This window comes from Trachemys scripta, chromosome 2 (assembly GCF_013100865.1).
Source record: "Trachemys scripta elegans isolate TJP31775 chromosome 2, CAS_Tse_1.0, whole genome shotgun sequence".
NCBI classification, from domain to species: Eukaryota; Metazoa; Chordata; order Testudines; family Emydidae; genus Trachemys; species Trachemys scripta.
Window position 1 is genome coordinate 162,617,199 of NC_048299.1, and position 26,434 is coordinate 162,643,632.

At 44.9% G+C, this 26,434-nt stretch overlaps 1 long non-coding RNA gene across 1 annotated transcript in view; it reads left to right on the top strand.

Annotated features, from left to right (window-relative positions):
• The window catches only part of LOC117873080, a 28,647-nt gene that overhangs the window by 767 nt on the left and 1,446 nt on the right, over positions 1 to 26,434 (top strand). Inside the window, exon 2 of the long non-coding RNA XR_004644642.1 lies at positions 2,731 to 2,823. This is a non-coding gene — a long non-coding RNA (uncharacterized LOC117873080). The remainder of the gene's footprint in view (positions 1 to 2,730; positions 2,824 to 26,434) is intronic.

Consider the following 26,434-nt stretch of genomic DNA (forward strand, 5'->3'; position numbering starts at 1 on the left):
TGTGCTGTAACTACTTTGTATTTTTATGTCTGATTTTGTAAGCAAGTAGTTTTTAAGTGAGGTAAGAACATAAGAATGGTCTGACCCGGTACGGCCTAAGGTCCATCTAGCCCAGTATCCTGTCTACCAACAGTGGCCAATGCCAGGTGCTCCAGAGGGAGTGAGCCTAACAGGCAATGATCAAGTGATCTCTCTCTGCCATCCATCTCCGCCCTCTGACAGACAGAGGCTAGGGACACCATTCCTTACCCGTCCTGGCTAATAGCCATTAATGGACTTAACCACCATGAATTTATCCAGTTCTCTTTTAAACTCTGTTATAGTCCTAGCCTTCACAACCTCCTCAGGTAAGGAGTTCCACAAGTTGACTGTGCGCTGCGTGAAGAAGAACTTCCTTTTATTTGTTTTAAACCTGCTGCCTATTAATTTCATTTGATGACCCCTAGTTCTTGTATTATGGGAATAAGTCAATAACTTTTCCTTATCCACTTTCTCCACATCACTCATGATTTTATATACCTCTATCATATCTCCCCTTAGTCTCCTCTTTTCCAAGCTGAAGAGTCCTAGCCTCTTTAATCTCTCCTCATATGGGACCCGTTCCAAACCCTTAATCATTTTAGTTGCCCTTTTCTGAACCTTTTCTAGTGCCAGTATATCTTTTTTGAGATGAGGAGACCACATCTGTACGCAGTATTCGAGATGAGGGCGTACCATCGATTTATATAAACGCAATAATATATTCTCAGTCTTATTCTCTATCCCCTTTTTAATGATTCCTAACATCCTGTTTGCTTTTTTGACCGCCTCTGCACACTGCGTGGACATTTTCAGAGAACTATCCACGATGACTCCAAGATCTTTTTCCTGACTTGTTGTAGCTAAATTAGCACCCATCATACTGTATGTATAGTTGGGGTTATTTTTTCCAATGTGCATGAGGTGAAACTTGGGGGTACGCAAGACAAATCACATTCCTGAAAGGGGACAGTAGTCTGAAAGGTTAAGAAGAGCCACTGCTTTGGGATTTCTAAGCAGAGCAGGGGAACAGATAAGTGAGACAAAGTCACAACCAATTACAGCCCACACAATTAGCCAGTGCCCCTCCCCCTTAAAAGTGAAAGCTGAGTGGAATGAAGTAGCAAGCAGGAGTCAGAGAGATTGAGGTGTGAGGTACTGATGCACACTCTAGGACAAAAAGAACAGTACTTGTGGCACCTTAGAGACTAACAAATTTATTAGAGCATAAGCTTTCGTGGACTACAGCCCACTTCTTCGGATGCATACAGAGTGGAATAAATATTGAGGAGATATATATATATACACACATACAGAGAGCATAAACAGGTGGGAGTTGTCTTACCAACTCTGAGAGGCCAATTAAGTAAGAGAAAAAAAACTTTTGAAGTGATAATCAAGATAGCCCAGTAGAGACAGTTTGATAAGAAGTGTGAGAATACTTACAAGGGGAGATAGATTCAATGTTTGTAATGGCTCAGCCATTCCCAGTCCTTATTCAATCCTGAGTTGATTGTGTCTAGTTTGCATATCAATTCCAGCTCAGCAGTCTCTCGTTGGAGTCTGTTTTTGAAGTTTTTCTGTTGTAATATAGCCATCCGCAGGTCTGTCATTGAATGACCAGACAGGTTAAAGTGTTCTCCCACTGGTTTTTGAGTATTATGATTCCTGATATCAGATTTGTGTCCATTAATTCTTTTGCGGAGAGACTGTCCGGTTTGGCCAATGTACATGGCAGAGGGGCATTGCTGGCACATGATGGCATATATCACATTGGTAGATGTGCAGGTGAACGAGCCCCTGATGGTATGGCTGATGTGATTAGGTCCTATGATGATGTCACTTGAATAGATATGTGGACAGAGTTGGCATCGGGCTTTGTTACAAGGATAGGTTCCTGGGTCAGTGTTTTTGTTCAGTGATGTGTGGTTGCTGGTGAGTATTTGCTTTAGGTTGGGGGGTTGTCTGTAAGTGAGGACAGGTCTGTCTCCCAAGATCTGTGAGAGTAAAGGATCATCTTTCAGGATAGGTTGTAGATCTCTGATGATGCGCTGGAAACGTTTTAGTTGGGGGCTGAAGGTGACAGCTAGTGGTGTTCTGTTATTTTCTTTGTTGGGCCCCTCTTGTAGGAGGTGTGGGCTGTAGTCCACAAAAGCTTATGCTCTAATAAATTTGTTAGTCTCTAAGGTGCCACAAGTACTCCTGTTCTTTTTGCGGATACAGACTAACACGGCTGCTACTCTGAACTCTAGGACAAAGGGGTGATACAGCCTGGTAGGCAGTACTGCCAGCATAAATCCTCTCTGATTTCTGCATGAGACACGAAGTGGGTGAGGTAATATCTTGAGCAGTTGGACTGCAACCTGTAGCATATGAATTGGTCCAGGTGTCAGGAAATAGAGAAAAAATGAAATGGAAGAAAAAGAAACAAGCGCATAAATGACCACATAAACCTATTGCTCCCAACTCTCACGATTTGACCATGGGCCCTGCAACATTTGGTGTTTTGCTGATAACCCACAGCTCCTAGAACTGTGTAACTATGTGAGAACCTTTCATTTATTAAAAAGTGAGTTCTAGCCCTGCTAATTGCCAAGAAAAGCTGGTAAATGGCTCTAGGGGCCCTAAGGGCTCAAACACCAGAAGGCAGATAAAAAGCCCCTAAACTAGTTGTTGTATTTTAAGATTATCTCATGTATTTTGAATGTTTAGGGTTGGCAATTCTGTAGCCTGAAATCTCTGAAGAACAGAAAACCAAAGAAGACAGAGTAAAAGAGGAGAGATCTGGGCTCAGGAACCGGAAAGGTAGGAGTGGAGGATTTAAAGATTGATAAAGGGGAAAAAAGAGTAGTCTAAATCAAGAGGAAAATGCATTGAACTTTCATTTGATATAAAATAGGTGTTAATTGCCCATTTGTATTAATAGCCTTCTAATTTCTTTGACCCAATGTAATTCTATTTTAGGCACTACAAAAGTGAAAAACAGGGCATGTACCAGACCAACTTACTTTGGTAACTTACTGGAATGGTCTTGTCAGTAGTTTACGCTACATTTTACATCTACAATAAATGCAGTTCATTTATACTGGAAATTTTCACCAGCATAGCTAAAACTATAGTGTATATATAGAAAAACTATAGTATAGCCAGGGCAGTAGGTGCTGATCCTGCAACTGGATCTACATGGAGAGAGTTCTCCATCCATTAAGATCCTCATTGAGGTCTATGGGGTTCCATACAGCTGCAGGGGTCTGCCCATGTGGATCCAGTTGCAGAACTGAGGTTGAAGATGCCTCTTAGTTGTGTCTAGCTCAGGGGTCTGAAACATGTGGCCCATGGGGTTCTTTCATGTGGCCCGCCAAAATTCCCACTGCCTCCCCACCCCACCCCGTGTCGCCGCGAGCCCCACGCCGCTCCCTGAAGCAGCTGAACTACTGTATGTCCCTGCAGTCCCGGGCAGGGGGTGGGAGGCAGGCAAACAGAAGGCTCTGTGCTCTTGCAGCTCCCATTGGCCGGGAACTGGGAACCGCGGCCAATGGGAGCTTTGGGAGAGGTACCTGGAAGAGCAGCAAGAGCAGCACATGGTGCTGTTTCCCCCCAGGGACTCCGGCCGCTTTCCTGGAGCGGGGCCAGGGCCAGGGCCAGGGCAGGCAGGCATGGAGCTTGCCCTGGCCGTGGTGCGCGGTGCTGCCACCCCGGATCTGCTCTAGGTAAGCAGTGCCAGGCCGGAGCCCGTACCTCGCACCCCTTCTGCACCCCAACCCCTTGCCCAAGCCCCCTGCCATATCCCACACCTCTCCTGCACCCCGACTCCCTGTCCTGAGCCCCCTGCCACACCCTGCACCCCTCACCCCTCCTGCACTCTAACCCCCAGCCTGGAGCCCCCTGCCACACACTGAACCCCAATCCCCTGCTGCACCCCTCACCCCTCCCGCACCCAGGGCCGGCTCCAGGGTTTTTGCCGCCCCAAGCAACAAAAAGAAGGGGGAAAAAAAAAAAAGCCGTGATCTCAATCTGCAGCACTTTGACTCTACCACCGCCACTTCAGTCTTTGGTGGCAATTCAGTGGCTGGTCCTTCACTCCGAGAGGGAGCGAGGCACCGAATTGCCGCCGAAGAGCTGGATGTGCCGCCCCTCTCCGTTGGCTGCCCCAAGCACCTGCTTGCTGTGCTGGTGCCTGGAGCCGGCCCTGCCCACACCCCAACTCCCTGCCCTGAGCCCCCTGCCGCACCCTGCAACCTCCTGCACTCCCTGCCCTGAGCCCCCGCTGCAGCCCTCACCCCTCCTGCACCCCACACCCCAATTCCCTGCTGCACCCTGCACACCTCCTGCTCCTCAACTCCCTGCCCTGAACCCCCGCCACACCCCGCACCCCTCCTGTACCCCCTGGGGGCAGGGATGGGGTAGAGTTGGGGTGAGGACTTAGGGGAAGGGGTGGGAAGAGGCAGGGCAGGGGCAGGGCCTCATGGAAGGGGTGGAGTGGGGGCGGGGCCAGGGGCAGCAAGTGGGGGGTGTCAGTGATGCGGCCCTTGAGCCAATGCACTAGTCCTCATGCGGCCCTCGAGGTCATCTGAGTTTGAGACCCCTGGTCTAGCTGGAATGCTGCCCTCCTAAGGTCAACATGACTAACATTTACATTGACATATTTCTTTTTTCTCTTCTTATAACTGGAATCTCTAAGTTTATCATTATTATGAATAAGGCTGCGAGTTTGTCATGGAAGTCACAGATTCTGTGACTTTCCGTGACTTCTGCAGTGGCTGGTGCAGCTGGCCCGAGGGCCACCTGAGCAGCTGGGGTAGCCCCTTGGCCAGCTGCACCAGCCGTTGCTGGGGTAGTTTTGGACCACCGCCCCCGCAGCAGCAGCAGGAGTTTGGGTGGGGGGCTCAGGTCTGGGGGTTGGGGCACGGGGAGGGGTAAGGGCTCTGGGCAGGGCTTACCTCGGGGGGGTGGGAAGGGGGAGGCTCCTTGGAAGCGGCGACATCCCTCGACCCCTAGGGTGAGGCACGGCCAGGGAGCTCTGTGCACTGCCTGGTTGCGCCTCCACCTAGGAGCTGAGGGATGTCACAGTTTCCAGGGAGGCTTGGAGCTGGGTAGGGAGCCTGCCAGCACCACCAACCCCGGCGCCCTAGCATCAGTGGGGGGTCCTGGGTTGTGTGCTGCTGCCCCTCCCCCCCCATAGCACCCGTGACACCCCCCGATCACCCACAGCACCCCCAAGCTGTCCCTCTCCCCAAGATTTAGTCAGGGGTAGGTATATAGTGCAAGTCATGGACAGGTCACGGGCTGGGAATTTTTGTTTACTGCCCGTGACCTGTACTAAAAATACCCATGACTAAAACGTAGCCTTAGTTATGAACAAGTGACTAATAGAAGAATTAATTTGGTTTGGGGGTGGTGTTTTCTTGTGGGTTTTTTTTTTTAACAGATTTTGAAAGATCCAGTCTTGTAGAGTGGGATGTAAATTGAGTTTTGGAACTAAGTAATTGATTATGTCTCAGTCAATTTTCTGTTCTAGTAGAAAATAAATATAATCACACTGGATATTGTCTAGGGAAAGGAAGTAACAACCACCAGTTTTATTAATACTGCATCTTTGGGATGTTACACATACACACTTTATTTCTAAAAAAAGCAAAATCATCCTTAGACATCTTATTTTTGTTGTATTTTTCTGTCCTCCCACTTTCCAAAGCCAAGTTCTTCCCACCTTCTACTGAGCAACAAAAAACACAATCTCTTTCCTCAATAGATCTTTGAGGGTGAGGAATCTGCTCAGATCATGAATCCAGATCCTAGACTATGGAAGATCCTGGTGCAGGGAGTCATCCAAAACCCGTTGAAGGCCATAAGAGTCTTTCCATAGACTTCAGTGGGCTTTGGATTTCAGTTCTCAGCATGTCCCTTCAGAAATCTTATTCCTATAATTAATATATAATTGAACCTTAACTATGCAACCTCCATAACCTCTTTACCACCCCAGTTTTCCACTCTCATGTTGACCTTCTTCAGAACTGTTGTTATTGACTAGTTAGCAGGTGTTAAAACATTTTCATCCAGTCTGTTTCTGTTTTCCTGAATCTGAAAACGAGTTATTTTCAGCTGAAAGCATATGTTTTTCCCTTTCAAAAGTGACAAAAGGAAACATGCATACATTTTTCTACTTTTGAAAGCTGAGAAACTCTGTCCCATTTCTGACCGGCACCCTGCTATTGTACCGATGTTAGGGGAAGGTATTTTCACAGTAAAAGTCTCAAACTTGATAGCACCAATTCTATATTTAAGGTCTTTTAAAAAAATACTTAGCACTTTATATATAACCCTAGTATTTCAAAATAAGCTGAATATAAAATGTAATGTGATATTTTGACACTTATTCAAAGATATCTGAAACTAGCTTGGATCTTCAGAATCTTTGATTTTTTTTTTTTTTTTTTTCAGAATCTATGGCCCCAGTTCAGCAATGAGCTCCTTACAGATGTACATCCTCGATTTTTGCCTGCATGGAGCTCATTGCAGTATTGGGGCATAAGGTCCAAAGGCAGGTGTTCTCGAACCTTTTATTCATAAGATAGACCATAGCATAACATAGAAATTGTCTAATGGAATCTTCTCCCATGCAGTTGCGTGAACCACTTTCCCTCCCATTGGTGAGCATGTTACATCCTAGACTGCTTACGTGGAAAAGTTATATTAGGAAAATATGGATTTTTAGTTGTCTTTAGTGTGCTAGATGCTCTGTACTTTTTCAAGAATTAATCACGCAAGCTACTTTGGCTCTTCATTTTGTTCCCTCTTCCCTGAATTCTCCATCTCTGAGCTGGAAACAGGTAAAATCCACCAGAAGGTATTTATTTTTTCTTTTGCATTCACTATTATCATAGCCAGTACCCATGGCAGTCAATGAGCAGACTTTTACTTAGCAGTACCCCCATTTACTTCAGTGGGCACTGGATTTGGACCATAGTGCATGGGAAATTGTGTGCACATAAAAAATGGCTAGAGGTACCCAAACATTTTATTTCTGGCAGATATTTTGTACTGTGATACTGAGCTTTTCACATCAGGTATTGTCTGCAGTTGTATTGCTAGTGTAATACAAACAACAAACAAAAATTCATTCATATGAGTAAGTTTTTCTTCATTTATTTTGGCCTACTGAAAAAGAAAAGAAATAGCGCCATCCTGTGGTCTATATTGTTAATGGCATGTGTATGTATTTTCTAGAGCAGAGGCAATCTTCCTTTGTGGAATGGTAGGAAATTTGAGTTATTTCGGGGAACTTTTAAGTTTTTTTGTACTCACACAGTACAGATCTCAGGGCTTCCATCAGTTTATTTCACTTTCACTTTTGATTTCTTTAATGCTTTTAAGAACCAGACAGCATATACTGTGCTTGTGCTGCCAGTACTCCAGCACTCTAAGAAGAAAGCAGCTCTACCAAGTTTCACAAAGTTTAATCATGCTAACTGTGCCAGGAAGGTCTGTGCCTGGTCTGTGGTATATTATCATTATACAGCCTGGGTATCCAACAGCAGACTCACAAATACAATTACCTGAAGTATCATGCCTTTTTCTTATCTTCTCTCCTATGATTTTTTTTCTAACAGAAAAGAAAAGAAAAAATATTAAATCAGATACTTGATTTAGTGATCCAGAGTAAGACTGATACAGGAACGTTCTCGCAGGTTGTATGTAGGATTCAAGGGGGAAAAACTGTGTTCAGGTTAAGGTTGCTCGGTGATAGGTTGCCCCTTGCACAACATTATGTTGAGCAAAATTCAAACTTCTAAAAACCAGGAAATGCACAGCTAGGGTTGAGAGACTGTCCTCTGAGTAAGTGTACGGCAGTTGTAAAAGTCTGTGAAGTGGTTGTTAAATTGTACACGTGTGGTATTCTTTCTGGGGAGTTGGCTAAGGGTGTGAATGTATGCCAGGATCTAGAATCTCCTGAATCTAAAATTGCTAAGGGCCAGTGTGAGTATGTGGATATTGAGTCATTGCTTGAAAAGGGTAGAGGGAAGGTGGCATGGGCAGCCTTTTTTTTTCTTTCTTCTTTTCTTTCCTGTTTGTCCTTTATTAGTGTTGGATGGAATCCTGTGGATGACAGTTAATAGGTTATAAAAGGAGTTGGCTCATTAAGCTCTAATCAACTGGGATAACAATAGACCATGCAAACTGGATAAAACTCGAACAAGCCTGGTGCCCAAATATAGTTATTCATAGTAATTGTTGGGTTAAAAAGACATTTAGGTCACCAAAAATTAAAAAAAAAAATCACTCATTCATCCAGAACACCTTTGGACAATTTTTAAAAATTCCTGTTGCCAAGGCCCTCTTCCTGATTATTAATGAAAGTAGTTAAGGGATTTATCCCTAGGCAGTACTGTATCAAAGTAACTATTCGTTGGGGGTAAGAGGTGAGATTACTTGATTTGGACAGCTGTTTTTGGGTCCTGATTTGAAATCCTATCAAGAGATATGTAATAATCTAAAGATTCCATATTTTCAATGTTTACAAGTCAAACACTTTATTGTGAAATCTGGATAGAAGGCAGATCTATCTAGACCTTTAACCAGATTTGAGGACAAAAGGTTTAATTTCTAAAATGTATACAATTTGATTGAAAAAGATGTTGATAAGAAAACAACTCATATGAAAAGATGGCAGACAGATTTGGACAAAGAAATTGATCTGGATGAGTGTCTCTCTCTATGAGAAATTACTGTATAGATGGCATTTGACTCCAGTTAAGATCCATCATATTTTTTTGCTACTGGGGGGATGCTGTATTGGAAGGGATGGGTGGAATGGGGAACATACTTGCACATGTGGTAGTTGTGTCCAGGAATTAGACAGTTTGGGGATGAAATTATTAAAGAGATTCATCTTATGTCAGCTTCCTCAGGGATTCCCTGACTGGTTACTTAATGCTCCAGTAAAAGATCTACATTTTAAACAGAATGCTAAATTAATTTCTTTTTATTGTTAGTTAGCAAGACTTTGTATTGCATATTATTGGAAAAATGTGACTTCCTCTATGTAATTGTGGTATAGTAAAATATGGACTGTCCTCGTAACGCAAAAGCTTTCACATCAAGTCCACATACAAGAGAAAAGCCAAAAAGAGGATAGATATTTAGAAATTTGGTTACCCTTTTAAGCGTACTCAGAGGAGGAGGGCTTCCCAGCCAGCAAGCCAGAATCTTTAGCCAGATTCTTTGAACATTAACCTGATCCTGAATAAGTAATGTACGATGGGTAATAAATTAGTGTTTTATTGTAGCTTTGTCTTAGTATTTAAGAAAATGTACATTTAAAAAAACCTTTTTATTATTATCAGTTTGGGTCCCTAAAAGATTTAGTGGGTGTCCTGCACTACCTTCGGTAAAACTTCACAAATTGAGACCATTTTGACCCACATTACATCAATAGTTTGATCTCTAGCTATCTGAAGAAAAAAAAAATCTAGAAACTTTTTTAAAAATGGCTAGTTTTGTCAGGGCTTATATCTTTGCAACTCTTAGCTCAAATGACCCCAAATTTGGTTCAATACCCCTACACATTACCCTCCAGAGGGAAACCAAATTTCAAAGGAATCTAATTATGCATGTCAATTTTACAGGACTTAGAAAGATCAACCTGTAAACAGAAATCAGGATGCAACCTTAACTATAGTGGTGCTGCTGCTGCTGTGCCATAAGTACAGGTTTTAGTGTAGGAACAAGGTTCCTGAGTATCTTATTATGGGGTAGCAGTAACTGAACCTTAAAGTTGAGTCTTGCTTTCCATTCTAAGCCTGTTTTAGCCCTTCAAACAAACAGTGCAATTGATACAAGCGCTCCTGGTGAGGACACACATGGCCAACACAAGGAGCAAAGTGTAGACACGCACAAGTGATGTAATTACCATGGCAGTTATATGCTGACCTAAGTTAGGTTGACTTAATTTTGTGGTGTAGACATTCCCTCAGTATGTGGTTTGTGGCCAGTATAAAAATACTTTACTAAATTTGATGATGTTTGAAGCAGTCAATTTTAAGATATGGGAGATAGGAAAATACTGTTGTTAACTATATAGCTTGCACGTTCTTGTAATGCTTCATGTCACATCCTAGCTATACAATGGGTTGTCTAAATAAAGCTTTTGAAAGATCTTGGTGCGTACAAGAGCAAATCTGACATGTTGAAAATCATATGAGACCTTAGTGTACATGATAATTAAGTAATGAATGAAGCAGAGGTTTACAGGACCCCTGCCTAATTTACAACTAGCACTGATTGATTGAATGGCAAGCATATAAATAAATATGGCTGACCTATATTGTTCACTGTGTAGCATTCATCTATGTACTGAAAGAGGCAGGAATTTTGCTGAGAATCTATGATCGGGTGACCAGATGTCCCGATTGTATAGGGATAGTCCGATTTTTGGGTCTTTTTCTTATATAGGCTCCTATTACCCCCTACCTCCTGTTCCGATTTTTCACATTTTCTGACTGGTCACCCTAATCTATGATTATGTAATTAAAGATTGCAAGCCAGATTCTCCCCTCTTCTCCCCCCCCCCCACAACTGTCTTGGGCTGCATTGGCACAAAGATAACAAACAGCTGCTTAAACAGAGGTGATACAGGTCAGAGAGTGGCCATAGAAAGAAGGAAACATTCTGAGGAATTAGTGAGCTTAGAGCTCTTGCACACTGAAGGCAATTATCTGCCTTTTAGTGTCCAAAAGAATGCACAATGTTGGAATCTTAAGGGATTTATCACCACTCTAGATACTCAAATAGCAACAGTTGCCAGAAATGCCACCTTTCACCACTGACTAGCAGTGAACCTGTGCCCTTTCCTCTCAGATACATTCTCAGCCGTGGAAATTCATCTCTCCACACTGAACTACTGCAACATACTCTACCTGGGGCTAACAGTGAAAGTCACTTGAAAGTTCAGTGAATGGCCGACCAATAGAGACGCATCATGCTTGATTTCTGCAATACACTTAGGCTCTCTGTCCACTAGGGTGACCAGATGTCCCGATTTTATAGGGACAGTCCTGATTTTTGGGTCTTTTTCTTATATAGGGTCCTATTACCCCCCAGCCCCGTCCCGATTTTTCACACTTGCTGTCTGGTCACCCTACTGTCCACTTTCAAAGTTGTTTCAACGTCCTAGTCTTTACCTTTAAATCCCTAAATGGGCTATGGTCTAACTATCTAAAAAACAGCCAGTTGTCTCCTCTACAGCATACAGCAACAACTGTGATCAATAGGTATTCTTTAGGCCTCAACTGGAGTATTGTGTCCAAATCTGGGAGCCAGATTTCAGGAAAGATGTGGACAAATTGAAGAAAGTCCAGAGAAGAGCAACAAAAATGATTAAAGGTCTAAAAAACATGACCTGCAAGAGAAGATTGAAAAAAATGGGTTTGTTTAATCTGGAAAAGAGAAGATTGAGAGGGGACATAATTTTCAAGTACACAAAAGGTTGTTACAAGGAAGAGGGAGAAAAATTGTTCTTGTTAGTCTCTGAGGGTAGGACGAGAAGCAATGGGCTTAAATTGCACCATGGGTGGTTTAGGTTGGACATGAGGAAAAACTTTGTAGTTGTCAGGGTGGTTAAGCACTTGAATAAATTGCCTAGGGAGGTTGTGGAATCTCCATCATTGGAGATTTTTAAGAGCAAGATAGACAAACACCTGTCAGGGATGGTCTAGATAATACTTAGTCCTGCCATGAGTGCAGGGGCCTGGACTAGATGACCTCTTGAAGTCCCTTCCAGTCCTATGATTCTATGAAGGGTTTGCAAGACACAGCCTGTGAGGACCAGGGGAAGAGTGGTGAGTGGCTATGGAATTCACCCTCAGTGGAGATCAAGATGAGCCTGCCTCAGTCAACTTTACAAGGTGGTTGGTGACAGGCCTTCCAGTAGCCTAATCCCCCACAACCCTCTTTTTAAGAGGATAAAGCAAGAGATGGGGACTTTCAAAGCCTATCCTTCCCCTCTGATCCCCTCTACATCTGACCTAGAGGTGAAAGCTTCTGCATACTCATTATCATTCACCTGAGCTACCCAATCCCCAGCCCACTTCGCCAACAATTGCATCTTAAATAAGCAAAGATAAGACTGGAAAAAATATGGTTTTGTCAAGGTGACGGTGTTCATATTAAACCTATTTTGTACTGTGTTCTAATAGGACTAACCTTCACAAGTACAAAATAAAGCGACTTTGACTATTCTTATTTCATTTTCACCAGTGTCCAGAAGGATATTACATTTAAGGTTCATCTGTATTTCATGTGATTCTACCTTAATGGGTGAAAAGCAGATTCCAGTGGCCAGAGTGGTTTCCTACTCTCCATGCACTGAATTTCTTGTGGGCATCAAGTTTTCTGTTGCACATTACAGTCACAGCAGTCCTCTTCCTGGAAGAGTCTGACAGGGATAAAGAATAGGGGCTTAACATCTTAATAAAGAGACAAAAGTTTAAGGAACACTTATGAAAGCAAGTGTTTTGCAGAACATGAACCTCAATCTCTTGTCCATTCAATCATGGGCTACCCCCTGAAATAAACATGCTTGAAAAATAAACGTTTAAACATATTGGAGCTGCAGTAATGTTAAAACAAGCTCCTTTTTGTCAGTTAAACTGACAGCTCAGATAAGAGGAGCTGGTTTCAGTATCATCTGTTGCACAACAAACCACTCTTGAAGAAAGAAACAGTACCCTGTCAAATGAATTTCCTTTTAACTGTCAGAAGGGCTATTTTTAGTTTGATCTGCCATCTTTTAAATTTTTTTCCCTTAATCATCTCTTTCAATTTTCTCTCAGTTTGTAGCCTCCTCTTTTCTTGTGGTCTGCTTACAGATTACTGCTAGAAGCAACCAGATACCAGCAGGTATTTGTCTCATGTCTCTCAATGTATGCATTTGCTGGGACTGAACTACTGTAGTGCTTGCACAGAAGTGCAATTCTCACCTGCCCTGCCACACACCCAGGCCAGTCCCTGATTTGCCAAGGGAGGGAGGCCTGGATCCACAAAGAGGCTTATGCGTTGCGATGGCTAGAAAACCACAGGAACCACAAAGCCTGAATTAGGCCCCTAGGCATGTTATACGCTAAACGGGGAGAGAGAGGCACCTTAGAATACAATCTACAATAGCCGGAATACCAGGTGGAGCCTAAACTAGCCAATGGAAGTTGCTGATGAGAGGGTCCTAAGCCCTGCTGCTCTTGGTGAGATAGGTGCCTAAATCTAGGGTGCAGGGAGGCGCTTAATTCTGCTAGCGATCCACAACTGGGTCCCCCTCTACTGGAAGCAGGTGGCATAGACGCCTAAGTCATTTCTACAAGGGAGGAGTTAGGCACGTACATCACTTTACACAAAACCCAGGGCAGGCGAGGGGGTGATGGTGCCCACTTTAACTTTGAGCCCTATGCTTAAAGCACTCAGCTGGAATTTGGAAAACCTGGGTTCAGTTCCCCCTTCTGCCTGAGGAGGGGAGAGGATTTGAAGAGAAGTCTCCCACACCTCTCAGGAAAGTGCTGTAACCACTATGGGATATTCTGATGTGGGGCTCCCTCAGTCTCTCCCGTTGCCATCTCTGTCTGACTTCCTTTCAGTCTGTGTCTCCTGGTCAATCGTCGTACTACTCTCCCTGTTTGGCATATTGTCGTTCTGTTCCTTATTCTTGTACAGCACAAAATGTCTCTTCTGGAGACTAAGTGACATGATGTAGAGAAGTAGCAGGGAGCATGAGCACTGGCCGAAAGCTTCTTCTAAGTTAACTTAGGTTCCACTGGGGGCCTGACCTTTCAGAAAGTTTCTCATTAGGAGATTCTTGGGCAAAAGCATCAGAGAGAAACTCAAACTGTACTTCCAAAATGGACCTGAGACCAAAGAGGCAGAATGCTTCCTTTGGCAGATTTTGTTCTTAGACTGCAGAAAGGGCCTCTGTCAAAGACACCACCAGCTGAACGGGTACAAGAAATAGCCTTCATGATCATTAAGCCCATTCCTGAAGCCACAAGAATAGCTGTGGATTATTTAAACAAAGCAGTGAGCAAGAATGAAAGGAAAAATTAGAGAAGAGAAGCTGTGCTATAAACAATATTGTCATACACAACACACCACAGCCTTGCCAAATTACTATGCAACATGGAGAAGTGGGTCAGAGCAACCTCTTTCTCTCCACCCTGTCAAACTGATTTGAGCTTCTATTGAAAACATTACAATGGGAAAGCTTGGCGCTCACATTCACTAAGCAACACTGATCCGTTTTCCACAATTTGGACAAAGTTGCTGGATATTGCATGCAATTATAATGCAGCAGTTCAGCTGATCATGGAGAGCTGACCGTCTAGTGATTTGCTTTTATTTTAACAAGACCCATCTTGCTTTAGGTTTTAAAATTAATGTACACGTAAGATCTACATGGACTATCCAAATCCCTGTTTGCTTCTATATCAGCCTATACAGTTGCCCACCATCCTTAGTTTACAGGTGGATGGATTGTTTTAAATTCATTGAGCTGCTAATTGCTATTTTATGTCACTGTTGATATGAGTCTGGTCTAGTTGGCTTATTTACTTTTGGGAAAATAGAATTAAAATATTATTAATAAAATGAAATGAACAGGGGTCAGCAATCAGGGGAATTCGAGAGGGTGAAAAGGAGATCCCCTGCTGAACAAATGCAACTGCTAATCTTGCGGTGAGTGAGCTTGTTTGGCTGTTTGTTTGTTTTTCTCCTTCAGCTTAAAGTTAGTGTCCGTTAGGATTGTGTGTTTGGGAACTGTTTGAGCCTTTGTTCCCGGATCATCCTTGATCAGCCTTGTGATCACCCTCCCGCTGCGTGATTAATGAGGGGATAGGGCTGACTTAGGAGAGAAGGGCTTAAAAGCCAGAGGCCAAGTGACCTAGCGGACAGCAAAAGGGAGTTTGTGGGATGGAAACCTAATATAATTATGATTAGGAAAGGCCTCATTGCCAGTGCCAACACTGCTCCTGTCTCCTCCTCCTGCACCTGTATCCAGACAGAGAATCTGACCAGGGATGCCTCCACACCTGGTGTGGATTTGCAGAGACTGTGGCCTGCATTTCCCTGTCACAGAAAGCTAGGCTGGGGGGTGGCATCCAGTGTGAGAGGTGCCTGCTGTTGGAGTCTGTCAGGAAGCAGGTGGGAGAGCTACAGGAGGAGGTGGCGAGACTGAGGAGCATCTGTGCACACGAGGAATTCATCAAGAGTATTCATATGGAGACTTCCAAGGCTGAGGGAGCTATCCAGCTAGAGAGGACTGCTGTCATGCCTCCAGGGGAGGTAGATATGGCTCTGCCACAGGGAGGACACTGGCCACTGGTTACTTCTGGCAGCAGGCAGTGCTCCACCCCTGCTCCAACCCACCAATCATAGTGATGAAGAACCGTTATGCTGCCCTGGCAACGTGGGATGAGGATTCGCCCCCAAAGGTGGTGGAGGAGAAGCTTTTTACCCTCAAGGCTGGGAGGACTGCCACCACTCCGAAGCACCCATCTGCAGGCCTGACATGACTTCTTGGGAGGTGTGCTGCTTACCAGGGACCCATCTACAAGATGTTACAGAGGGATTGTCGAGGAACATCCGGCCCTCTAATACTACCCTATGCTGCTCATCCATATGGGCATTTGTGATACTGCGAGGTATGTGCCTGAATGGATCAGAAGTGACTATTGGGCTCTGGGAGTGAAGGTGAAGGAGTTGGGGATGCAGGTGGTCATCTCTTCAGTCCTTCTGTTCAAGGGAAGGGGCCTAGGCAGAGACCAGGGCTGGCTTTAGGAAGTGTGGGGCCCGATTCGAACAATTTTGACAGGCGTCAGCAGGGATGACTTAAAAAAAAAAAAAAAAAAAAAAACGTAAAAAACATGTGGGGCTTGTACTCACTGGGCGACGCTCCTAGTCTTCGGCAGCAGGTCCTTCACTCGCTCTGGGTCTTCGGCGACACTGAAGGACCTACTGCCGAAGTGCTACCGAAGACCCGGAGTGAGTGAAGGACCCACCGCCGAAGACCCGGAGCGCCGCCGGGTGAGTAAAAATTAAAAAGGAGCCTCTAGCCAGGGAAGGGATTCTTGGCCACTTGCCCCCACCCTGGCGGCCCTGCCACTGGGCGCGGGGCCCTCTTAGGCGCAGGGCCCGATTCGGGGGAATTGGTGGAATTGGCCTAAAGCTGGCCCTGGCAGAGACAGAGGCATCCTGGAGGTGATTGAATGCATGGCTGTGCAGATGTTGTCACCAGGAGGGTTTTGGCCTTCTTGACCGCAGGATGCTCTTCCTAGAAAGACTGCTGAGCAGAGATTGGGTCCACTTATTGAGGAAGGGAAAAGCATATTTGGATACATTCTGGCCAACCTAGTGGGTCAGGCTTTAAACTAGATTTGATGGTAGCAGGAGACAAAAGCCCTGAGGTAAATCAAAAACAAGGAGACCTGGATAAAGAGCTGGAATCTGGGAGGAGTATGGGCAATTATAACAAGGACAAGGGAGACGAGGGATTATAGAGGTGAAATCAAATCAGTATCTTAGATGTCTGTATACTGATGCAAGAAGTAGGGGGAATAAACAGAAAGAACTAGAAATGCTAGTGAATAATCACAACTGTGACATAGTTGGCATCACAGAGGCTTGGTGGGGTAATGCACTTGATTGGCATATTGGTATAGAAGGGAACATCTTGCTCAGGAAGGACAGGCAAGGAAAAAAGGGAGGAGGTGTTGCCTTGTGTATAAAAGATATACACTTGCCTAGAGGTTGAGATGGAAATAGGAGACAAACTTATTGAAAGTCTCTGGGTAGGGATAAAGGGGGTAAAAAACAAGGGCAATATCATGGATAGAGGTCTACAATAGAACACCTAACCTGTAAGAAGAGGTGGGTGTCACCCTACCTCAGTGGGTCACAACTGAGAATACCAAATTCAGGACAAACTGCTGAGAAATAGGGCAGACACACCCCAAAACTGGTGGTTGTTCTTCCATAAGATATACCAAACCAGCAACAAAAGTAAACTGCTGTCTCACCACACTGGCTAGCAAGAAGTCAGAAATGCAGCCTCCTGAGGTATTCCTGTCCTTGCAACATCCAGACACTAGACTTAATGATGAGTAGTTATCTAAAACCAATTTCATCAACCAAAGGGTTATTCTGATCTCAAAGAACCAGCCACATACCTAGGCCAATATATAACTCAGATCTTACCCAATAATCATGCTGTTAGAATCTAATATCTAAAGCTAAAAGAAAGGTGAGAGTTAAAATTGGTTAAAGGAATCAAATACATACAATAATTACCAAGTTCTTGGATCAGGCTTGAAGCAGTCATGGAATAAACTGCTGGCTTGAGTCTCTGGTTGCTTCCAAATGATTGGAAGGTCCTCAGTCCCTTGTTTAGAATATTCCCATAAGTATAAGTCCATAGTCCAGAGATCAGAGCAGGAAAGAGACAAAATGGAGATGTTTCCAGGCCTTTTTATAGCTTCTGCCATCTGGAGGGAACTTCATTGTCCCAAGCAAAGCCATCAGCACAGTTTGTGGAAAAGTACAGGCACAAGACGGAGTTCAGTACCACATGATCTAGTCACATGCCCTTGCATATTTTGAGTCATAGCAAAGCCATTACCCTTATTCTAGCGAGATCATCCACAGGAAAATCCACCAGGTGGGATAAGCTTCTTCCATGGTCATTGTGTTTGTTGATGGGTCATGATCTAGAATAGTTCATTTACAATGTGCTGGCTAGATTGGATGCAAACTACCTTGTGTGTGTTACCACAGGAGCAAATACAGGTACACAGACAATATTCCTAACCTCAGATACAAAAATACATGCATACAAATAGGATAATCATATTCAGCAAACCATAACTTTTCCATTGACACCTTACATGACATACTTTTGTCACAAGATTTGTGGCAATTATACAACAGTGGTAGCAAAAATGGTCATATTTTAATCATATAATACCACAGTGGGTGAGGCTTTTTTAAAATAAGTAACAAAATCATCCAAAGCACAGGACTTCAACTACCCAGACATGTGTTGGGAAAATAATACAGAAGGGCACAGCTTATCAAATGAGTTCTTGAAATGCATTTTTATTTCAGAAGGGTGGAGAAAGCACCCAAGTGAGAGGCTGTTCTAGATTTAGTTTTGACAAACAGGGAGGAACAGTTGAGAATTTGAAAATGGAAAGCAGCTTGGGTGAAAGTGATTGTGAAATGGTAGAGTTTGTGATTCTAAGGGAGGGTAGGTGGTAAACAGGAAAAGAAAGATAATGGATTTCAAGATGGCAGACTTTAGCAAACTCAGGGAGTTGGTAGGTAAGATCCCATGGGAAGCAAGTCTAATGGGAAAACAGTTGAGAGATTTGGCAATTTTTCAAAGAGACATTATTACGAGCACAGGAGCAATCTATCTCACTGCGTAGGAAAGATGGGAAGTCGGGCAAGAGACCACCCTGGCTTACCAGGAGATCTTCAATTATCTGAAACTCAAAAAAAAGTCCTACAAAAAGTGGAAACTAGATCATGTTACGAAGGATGAATATAAAAATAACACAAGCATGTAGGGACAAAAGTAGAAAGGCCAAGGCACAAAATTAGCTAGAGACATAAAAGGTAACAAGAAAACATTCTACAAATACATTAGAAGCAAGAGGAAGACCAAAGAGGAGGAGAACAAGGACAATAACAGAAAATGTGGAAATGGCAGAAGTGCTAAATGCCTTTTTGTTTCAATTTTCGCCAAAAAGATTACTAGTGATTGGACATCTGTTGTAGAGAATGCCATTGAAAATGAGGTAGGATCCGAGGCTAAAATAGGGAAAGAACAAGTTAAAAATTACTTAGAAAAGTTAGATGTCTTCAAGTTGGCAGGGCCTGATGAAATCCATCCTAAAATACTCAAGGAGCTGACTGAGGAACTATCTGAGTGATTCATGATTATCTTTGAAAACTCATGGAAGACAGGAGAGATTCCAGAGGACTGGAAGAGGGCAAGTATACTGCCAATCTATAAAAAGGGGAATAATGACAGGACGGCAGGTTTGTAGAAATTTTGGTGTTGCCCAGAACTCCCGCCCCCCTGCAAACTCACTCCTCCACCTACCTAAGGCTCTGGGAGGGTGTTTGGGTTGGGGAGGGGGTCTGGGGTGCAGGCTCTGGGAGGGCGTTTGGGTAGAGGCTCTGGGCTGGGGCAGGGTATTGGGGTGCAGGCTCTGGGAGGGAGTTTGGGTGCAGGAGGTGTGAGGGGTTGGGCTCTGGGAGGGGGTTTGGTGGGGGAGGGGGTCTGGGGTGCAGGCTCTGGGACGGAGTTTGGGTGCAGGCTCTGGGCTGGGGCAGGGGATTGGGGTGCAGGAGGGGTGCAGAGTGCAGGCTCTGGGAGGGAGTTTGTGTGCTGGATGCAGGCTCTGGGCTGGGACAGGAGGTGGGGGTGCAGGAGGGGGCGAGGGGTGCAGGCTCTGGGAGGGAGTTTGGGGGCAAAAGTGGGTGTGGAGAAGGGGTGGGGGTGCAAGAGGGAGTTTGGGGGAGGGGTGCAGGGGGGGAGAGGGGTGCAGGCTCTGGGAGGGAGTTTGGGTGCTGGGTGCAGGCTCTGGGCTGGGGCAAAGGGTGGGGGTGAAGGAGGGGGTGAGGGGTGCAGGCTCTGGGAGGGAGTTTTGAGGTGAGAGGGGGTGCAGGAGAAAATTTGGGGGCCGGAGGGTGTGTGTGTGGGAAGGGGGTATGGGTGCAGGCTCTGGAAGTGGATGGGGGGTTTGGTGCTTACCTGGGGCACCCCCTCCAGTAGCGGCTCCTAGACGGGTCAGGCCATGGGGTCTCTTCGCGCTGCTGTCCCCAGGCACTGCCCCTGCTTCCCATTGGCCTCAGGGACGTTTGGGGCAGAGGCAGTGCACAGCGGCAAAGCCCCTCCCCGCCATGGGCTCTGGGCTGCAGCCATGTGGAATGAGCGCACAGGAAGCCACTCAGCCCTGCTGTGCTGCTGGGTGGCAGCGGGAGCCCCCGGCTGTTTTAAATCACCCAGGTGCGGCAGGCGGGGCCAGGGGACGCACAGGGGAAGTGCGCAGGGGGACAGGCAGGAAACTTTGCTGGAGCTGCCCCTCCCCCCCCACACCCCCGGCACCACGGGCCCATAGAACTCGCCGCCCATGAATAAGGACAATCTGGGGAATTACAGACCAGTCAGCTTAACTTTAGTACTTGGAAAGATAATGGAGGAAATAATCAAACAATCAATTTGCAAACACCTAGAAGATAAGAAGGTGATAAGTAATCGTCAGTATGGATTTGTCAAGAACAAATCATGTGAAACCAACCTAATAGCTTTCTTTGACAGGGTAGATAGGAGGGAAGCGGAAGATGTGGTATATCTTGACTTTTCGTAAGGCTTTGATACTGTCTGGCATGACCTTCTCATAAACAAACTAGGGAAATACACCTAGATGGCGCTACTATAAGGTGGCTGCACTCATTGGAAAACCGTTCCCAGAGAGTAGTTATCAGTGGTACTCAGCCAAGCTGGAAGGACATAAGAGTGGGGCCCTGTAGGGATCAGTTCTGGGTCTGGTTCTGTTCAATATCTTCATAAATGATGTAGGAAATGGTATAGAGAGTAAACTTATAAAGTTTGTGGACAATCCCAAGATGGAAGGGGTTGCAAGTGCTTTGGAGGATAGGATTAAAATTCAAAATGATTTGGACAAACTGGAGAAATGGTCTGAAGTAAATAGGATGGAATTCAATAACGACAAATGCAAAGTACTCCACTGAGGAAGAAACAATCAGTTGCACACATAAAAAATGGAAATGACTGCCTAGGAAGGAATACTGTGGGAAGGGATTGAGGGCTTATAGTAGATCTCAAGTTAAATATGAATCAAGAGCATAACACTATTGCAAAAAAAACCCCAACCAAACATCATTCTGGGCTGTATCAGCAGGAGAGGTGTAAGCAAGACACAAGAAGTAATTCTTCCGCTCTACTCTGCACGCGTAAGGTCTCAGCTGGAGTAATTATGTCCAGTTCTGAGTGTCACATTTCAGGAAAGGTGTGGACAAATTGGAGAAAGTCCAGAGGAGAGCAACAAAAATAATTAAAGGTCTGGAAAACATGTCCTCTGAGGGAAGACTGAAAAACCGTGGGTTTGTTTAGTCTGGAGAAGAGAAGACTGTGAGTTTTGAAGTACACAAAAAGTTGTTACAAGGAGGAAGGGGAAAAATTGTTCTCATTAACCTCTGAGGATAGGACAAGAAGCAATAGACTTAAATTGCAGCAAGGGAGGTTTAGATTGAACATTAGGAAAAATTTCCTAACTGTCAGGGTGGTTAAGCACTGGAACAGATTTCCAAGAAGGATTTTGGAATCTCTGTCACTGGAGGTTTCTAAGAACGGTTAGACCAGGGGTTGGCAAACTTTTTGGCCCGAGGGCCACATATGGGAATAGAAATGAATGCTCACAAAATTGGGGTTAGGGTGCAGGCTGGGGCGAGGGCTCTGATTGGGGGTGTAGCCAGAAATGAAGAGTTCAGGGTGCGGGAGGGGGCTCCGGGCTGGGGAGTGAGGTAGTGAGGGCTCTGGCTGAGGATGTGGGCTCTGGGGTGGGGCTGGAGATGAGGAGTTTGGGGTGTAGGAGAGTGCTCTGGGCTGGGATTGAGGGGTTTGGAGGACAGGAGGGGGATCAAGGCTGGGGCAGGGGGTTGGGGTGTGGGAAGGGGTGCAGGCTCTGGCTGGGGATGTGGGATGAGGGGTTTGGGGTGAAGTTCCTGGCCAATGGGAGCTGCGGGGGCAGCGCTACGTGTAGAAGAGCTATGCTGCTGCTTCTGGGAGCCGCATGGCCCCAAACCCTGCACCATAGCTGGAGCGTCGGAGCGGGGCAAGCCCCAGAACCCGTTCCCCAATGGGAGCTCAAGAGATGGCTTAAAACGGCTGGCAGGCCGTAGTTTGCCCACCCCTGCCTTGATTGGAGGGGACTGGACTAGATGACCTACTGAGGTCCCTTCCAGTCACACTTCTATGATTCTGTGACTCCATACCTGAAAATTTGCGGCCTTTCTTACTTTCATTTTGAGTGGCCATATAGGTAAACTCTTTTTCATCCTTTTCAACTAGTCTCCCATTTGTGATCTCAATCTGCTTTCATGCTCTCTCTTTGTTTTGTTTTATTTTCTCACCATTATCTTAGTTGCTATTTAACTGCCTGCACCACCTTTTCCAGAAAGGGAAGACAACCTACACTTTATGCATATGTAATGCCCATCCACCAGAGATTGCCAGTAAAGATGCAACCTGAGACCTTCTCCCTTGAGCTACCGGCAGGGCCGGCTCCAGGCACCAGCCGAGCAAGCTCGTGCTTGGGGCGGCAGATTCCAAGGGGCGGCTTTCCTCCAATCCTTTTTTTTTTTTTTTTCCGCTTCACTGCTTTGGCTGCCTCTGCAGGTTTTTTCTTTTTTCTTTTTGGTTTGCTGCTCCCGCTGCCTTGTAGGGGGCAGACAACGGGAGCGCCCTGCAGCAAGCCCGGCAGGGCAGCCCGCGTCCTTCCCTGCCTGCCGACCGGAGTGGCGCAGAGCCCTCCCAGCAGGCGGTGCAGCGGGAGGGGCTGCATGGCGAGCACCCCACTTAAGGAAGCCCTGGCCGCCCCTCTTCTCTCTCTCCCCCCCCAGCTAGCCAGGGTGCACACTCCGCTGCCCAGGGTCTGCAGGGCTGGGAGTCCCCCTGCACCCACGCTCCCACCGCCCCGCAAGTATTTTGTTTTTGTTTTTGTTTTTTCTTTCCTTCGCCGCTCCGGCAGTTTGTTCTCTCCTCCCCACCCCACTGCTCCGGCTGGGGGCAGGTTTGTTTCCCGCCCCCCCACTTCGCTGCTCCAGCCGGCCGGTTTGTCCCCCCCCCCACACCTTTGCTGCTCCGGCCGGTTTGTTCTCTCCCCCTCCCCCTTTCGCCGCTCCGGCCAGCCGGTTTGTTCTCCCCCCAGCCCCCTTTCGCCGCTCCGGCCAGGGGCAGGTTTGTTTTCCTCCTCCTCCCCTCCCCACCCCCTTTGCTGCTCTGGCTGGCCGGGCGTTTTTTGCTTGAGGGGGCAAAAAAGCCAGAGCCGGCCCTGGCTACAGGAAATTACTGTAGTAGCTGGCAGTGTTAATAAGCTCTTCTCATTCAAAAGTGCCATTTCCAGGGTATGAAGCTGTTTGATAATCATATTTTGCCTGCACTGGAGTAATTTATCCTCTAATTTCACTATGCACCCAGGGCATGCACTTGTCTCAAAATAAGCACATGCTCTGTCATGTTTCATTCCCTGCATAAGGTGTCTTTTGTTTCTCATAAATTCTAGCTTGATGAGCAGCAGTGCCAGGAGCTCTCTAATGGAACTACCCAGCCATGAAGCAAGGAAAGCTGTGCAGGCCACGCCTGTTAAGTTATATTGCAACTTGTGAATATGTGCAGCAGCAAGTTGTGATGGGGATGTCAGGATCCTGTTTCTCTAATAGTTAAGCCGTCTCTCTGGATGGTGCTAAACAATTTAGTTTTTAAATACCAACGGTGTGACCCATTGCTACCAATTTGTCCCCAGCTCATAACTATGCTTTTGAAGTTTACACCAAAGAATGTGCTCCCAAAAATATTCTTCCTGTGGGGAGGATGACTTTCATGTCTGGCCCACCCCTAGGGTGACCAGACAGCAAATGTGAAAAATTGGGACAGGGGGTGGCGGTGTAATAGGAGCCTATATAAGAAAAAGACCCCAAAATCAGGACTGACCCTATAAAATCGGGACATCTGGTCATCCTACCCACCCCTGCAGAAGGGCTCCCTCTTTTCTCTGCAAATGATTCCATTCAGTCGGGGATTGACATTTGGAGAAGAGCTCTTACTTTTCCCATTAGTCACATTTAATTAAGTCATCTGAGTCCGTAATCTTTCCTTGGACCTCTCAGCCAAAAAGTCCATCAAAAACGGTTAAAGAAAATCAACAAAAACCTATCTTTGGAGAAACTTAAAAAGAGAAACCATTTGGAAGTTCGACTGCGGGAGACTGCTCAATCTGTTGTCAAGCCTCATTGCTTCAATCTCCCCACCCCACTCTGGCAACTATTTTTTCTGTAAGAATGAAATCCATGCATGTGGCATGAATTTTTGACAAGACAATATTTCTTAGTTATTTAGTAACAGCGCATGCACACACAAATACATTTATAATTAGCTCTTGTCTCAAAAGTTGGAAGAGCTTTTAGATTCATTGGAGGCTGGCAGCCAAATTTGTTATCTAATTGGATGAAGCTACTTTCTTCAATTTGGATGATGTCTGCTTTTGCCCAAACTCATTAAATGCAGCTGTACTTAAAGTTTATAATGACAGCCTCAGTGAAGACTAGTCTGAAGTTAATAACTGCTCTGTTTTCTCTTATATGTCTGATCTTAGGCCCCTTTGATGGTAGTTGAAACATGTCCAAATTTTCTCGCCTTTCACTCACCCCCACCCTTTTTATTTTTTGATTCAGGATTGTCTTGCTAATTATCAAGTATACAAATTACACTGGGGTCTCGTGTCTCTTTTGAAACCAGAGTGTTTACAGGGCACTTTCAAAGAAGAAAAATTTTAAAGCAATTACTCACTTCCATGACACACACAATGATGATTTATATTTTGTATTTCAGCACTGGGGGATAAGCTGCAAAGCTGTCAATCCCAGAATCATGGAAATCGTCACAGATGGGTAGCATGACCAGATGTCCCAATATTAAGGGCTTTGTCTTATATATGCAATTATAACCCCCATCCCCCAAAAAGTCTCCCTATTTTTTGCACTTGCTATCTGGTCATCCTACTGATGGGCCTCTGATTATGAAGGTGAAACAGTGACTCCACAGTTAAGATTGCATTAAGGTTTTGCATTTAACTGGACTTTAAAAGCCTTTCTGTTGGCCAGAATGAATATTTTAATCCAACAGTGTAATGTAATATTTCTGAAGTCTCTGACCTTTTCAAAGTCTGCTTTGGCGTTTCAATTTCTTAGTAACATAAATATATTCAAAAAATCTCCGTTTTCTAAAATTTGGGTTGGTGTCACTTTATTTCTAGCGTGGATTCATTTCACATTTACTAAGCTACCACACAGCAGCCCCATCTGCAATACAGATGTATCCATATTTTAAATGATTTGGTATCTTTTATAGATTCCTCCTCTCCCCCTCCCCCCACATAGCTGGGAACTATGCCAAGATTTGCCAGAGAATTTCCAGAGCTGTGCAAGAGACTTCCTCTAGCCAACAGCTGTATATTGGCTGTACACGTTGCTTCAGGGACAAGCCTCCCTCTCTTCCTTCCCTGTGCCATGTTCCATCTTCCTACCAAACAAGGGCATGGAAGCTGCATAGAGATGGGGAGTTGTCTTTCAGGAAGAGCCATTAGCTCCTGTCCTGAGGGCACTTTCCCTTGCCAGTGAATCACTGTCGGGGAGACCTGGTCTTACAAACCAGAGGAGGTGCATGAGACCAGGACTCCTAGATGGCAGTGGAAATATGGTGGTGGTGGGGAATGGAATTATGGGGCATGGAACAGTTGTATGGGAAGGTTCACAGAGGCTACCTACATGGCCAAAGTCCCAAAGTGATGAAAATCTACCTCTGACAAAGGCCAGCAGGAGAAATAAGTGTGGGAGGGTCCTGATTAGAGGTATTTTGGTAGGAGTTTTCATGAATTTTTTATTCTGGCATTCATAAAGTTACAGATGCTGAGGTTTATCTTCTAGATGCTGAACAGCATTCCTTGATGAAAAGTGAAATATCAAATTGCGTAATAGTTATTGTGTATGTTATGTTATTAAAAGGCATCCATTAATTTTAAAACCATACTAAATTTCACAAATCTTAATGATAGTTGCTATAAAGGATTTTAATCCGATCAGGAAAGTAATTAACAAACTACTTTAAATTATGCCTGTGGTGGTACTAATTCATTTCAGATAATAGATCAATAATATAAATGATCATTAATAAATCAGAAAAAAAGGAGACTGCTTCAATATTTATTTATGGGCAACTAACATTTTTCAATTGCATGTTTAAAAAAAATCATGTCTATTTGTACTTAAAAACAAATTGTTGAATTATTTTATTGCAACAATAAAATGTTCACCAACTACACTTCCATTATTTGTGTATGCAGATAATAACTGCACAGAAGCAGTTTCATTTGAAAAAACAATCGTACACGGTGGAAAATTAGACTGTGAAATCTGCAGCCCCTTCACAAACTTCTTGCAGAAGGAAGAGGCTCACAGAAGAAGGGTATGACAATAGTCCTTGGAGGTCTTCCATCCATAAGACATTAAGATATTTTTCATGAACATCTTCGTATTAATCCTATGGTCTATGTCAGATGCTCCTCTGCTACTCTTCTAC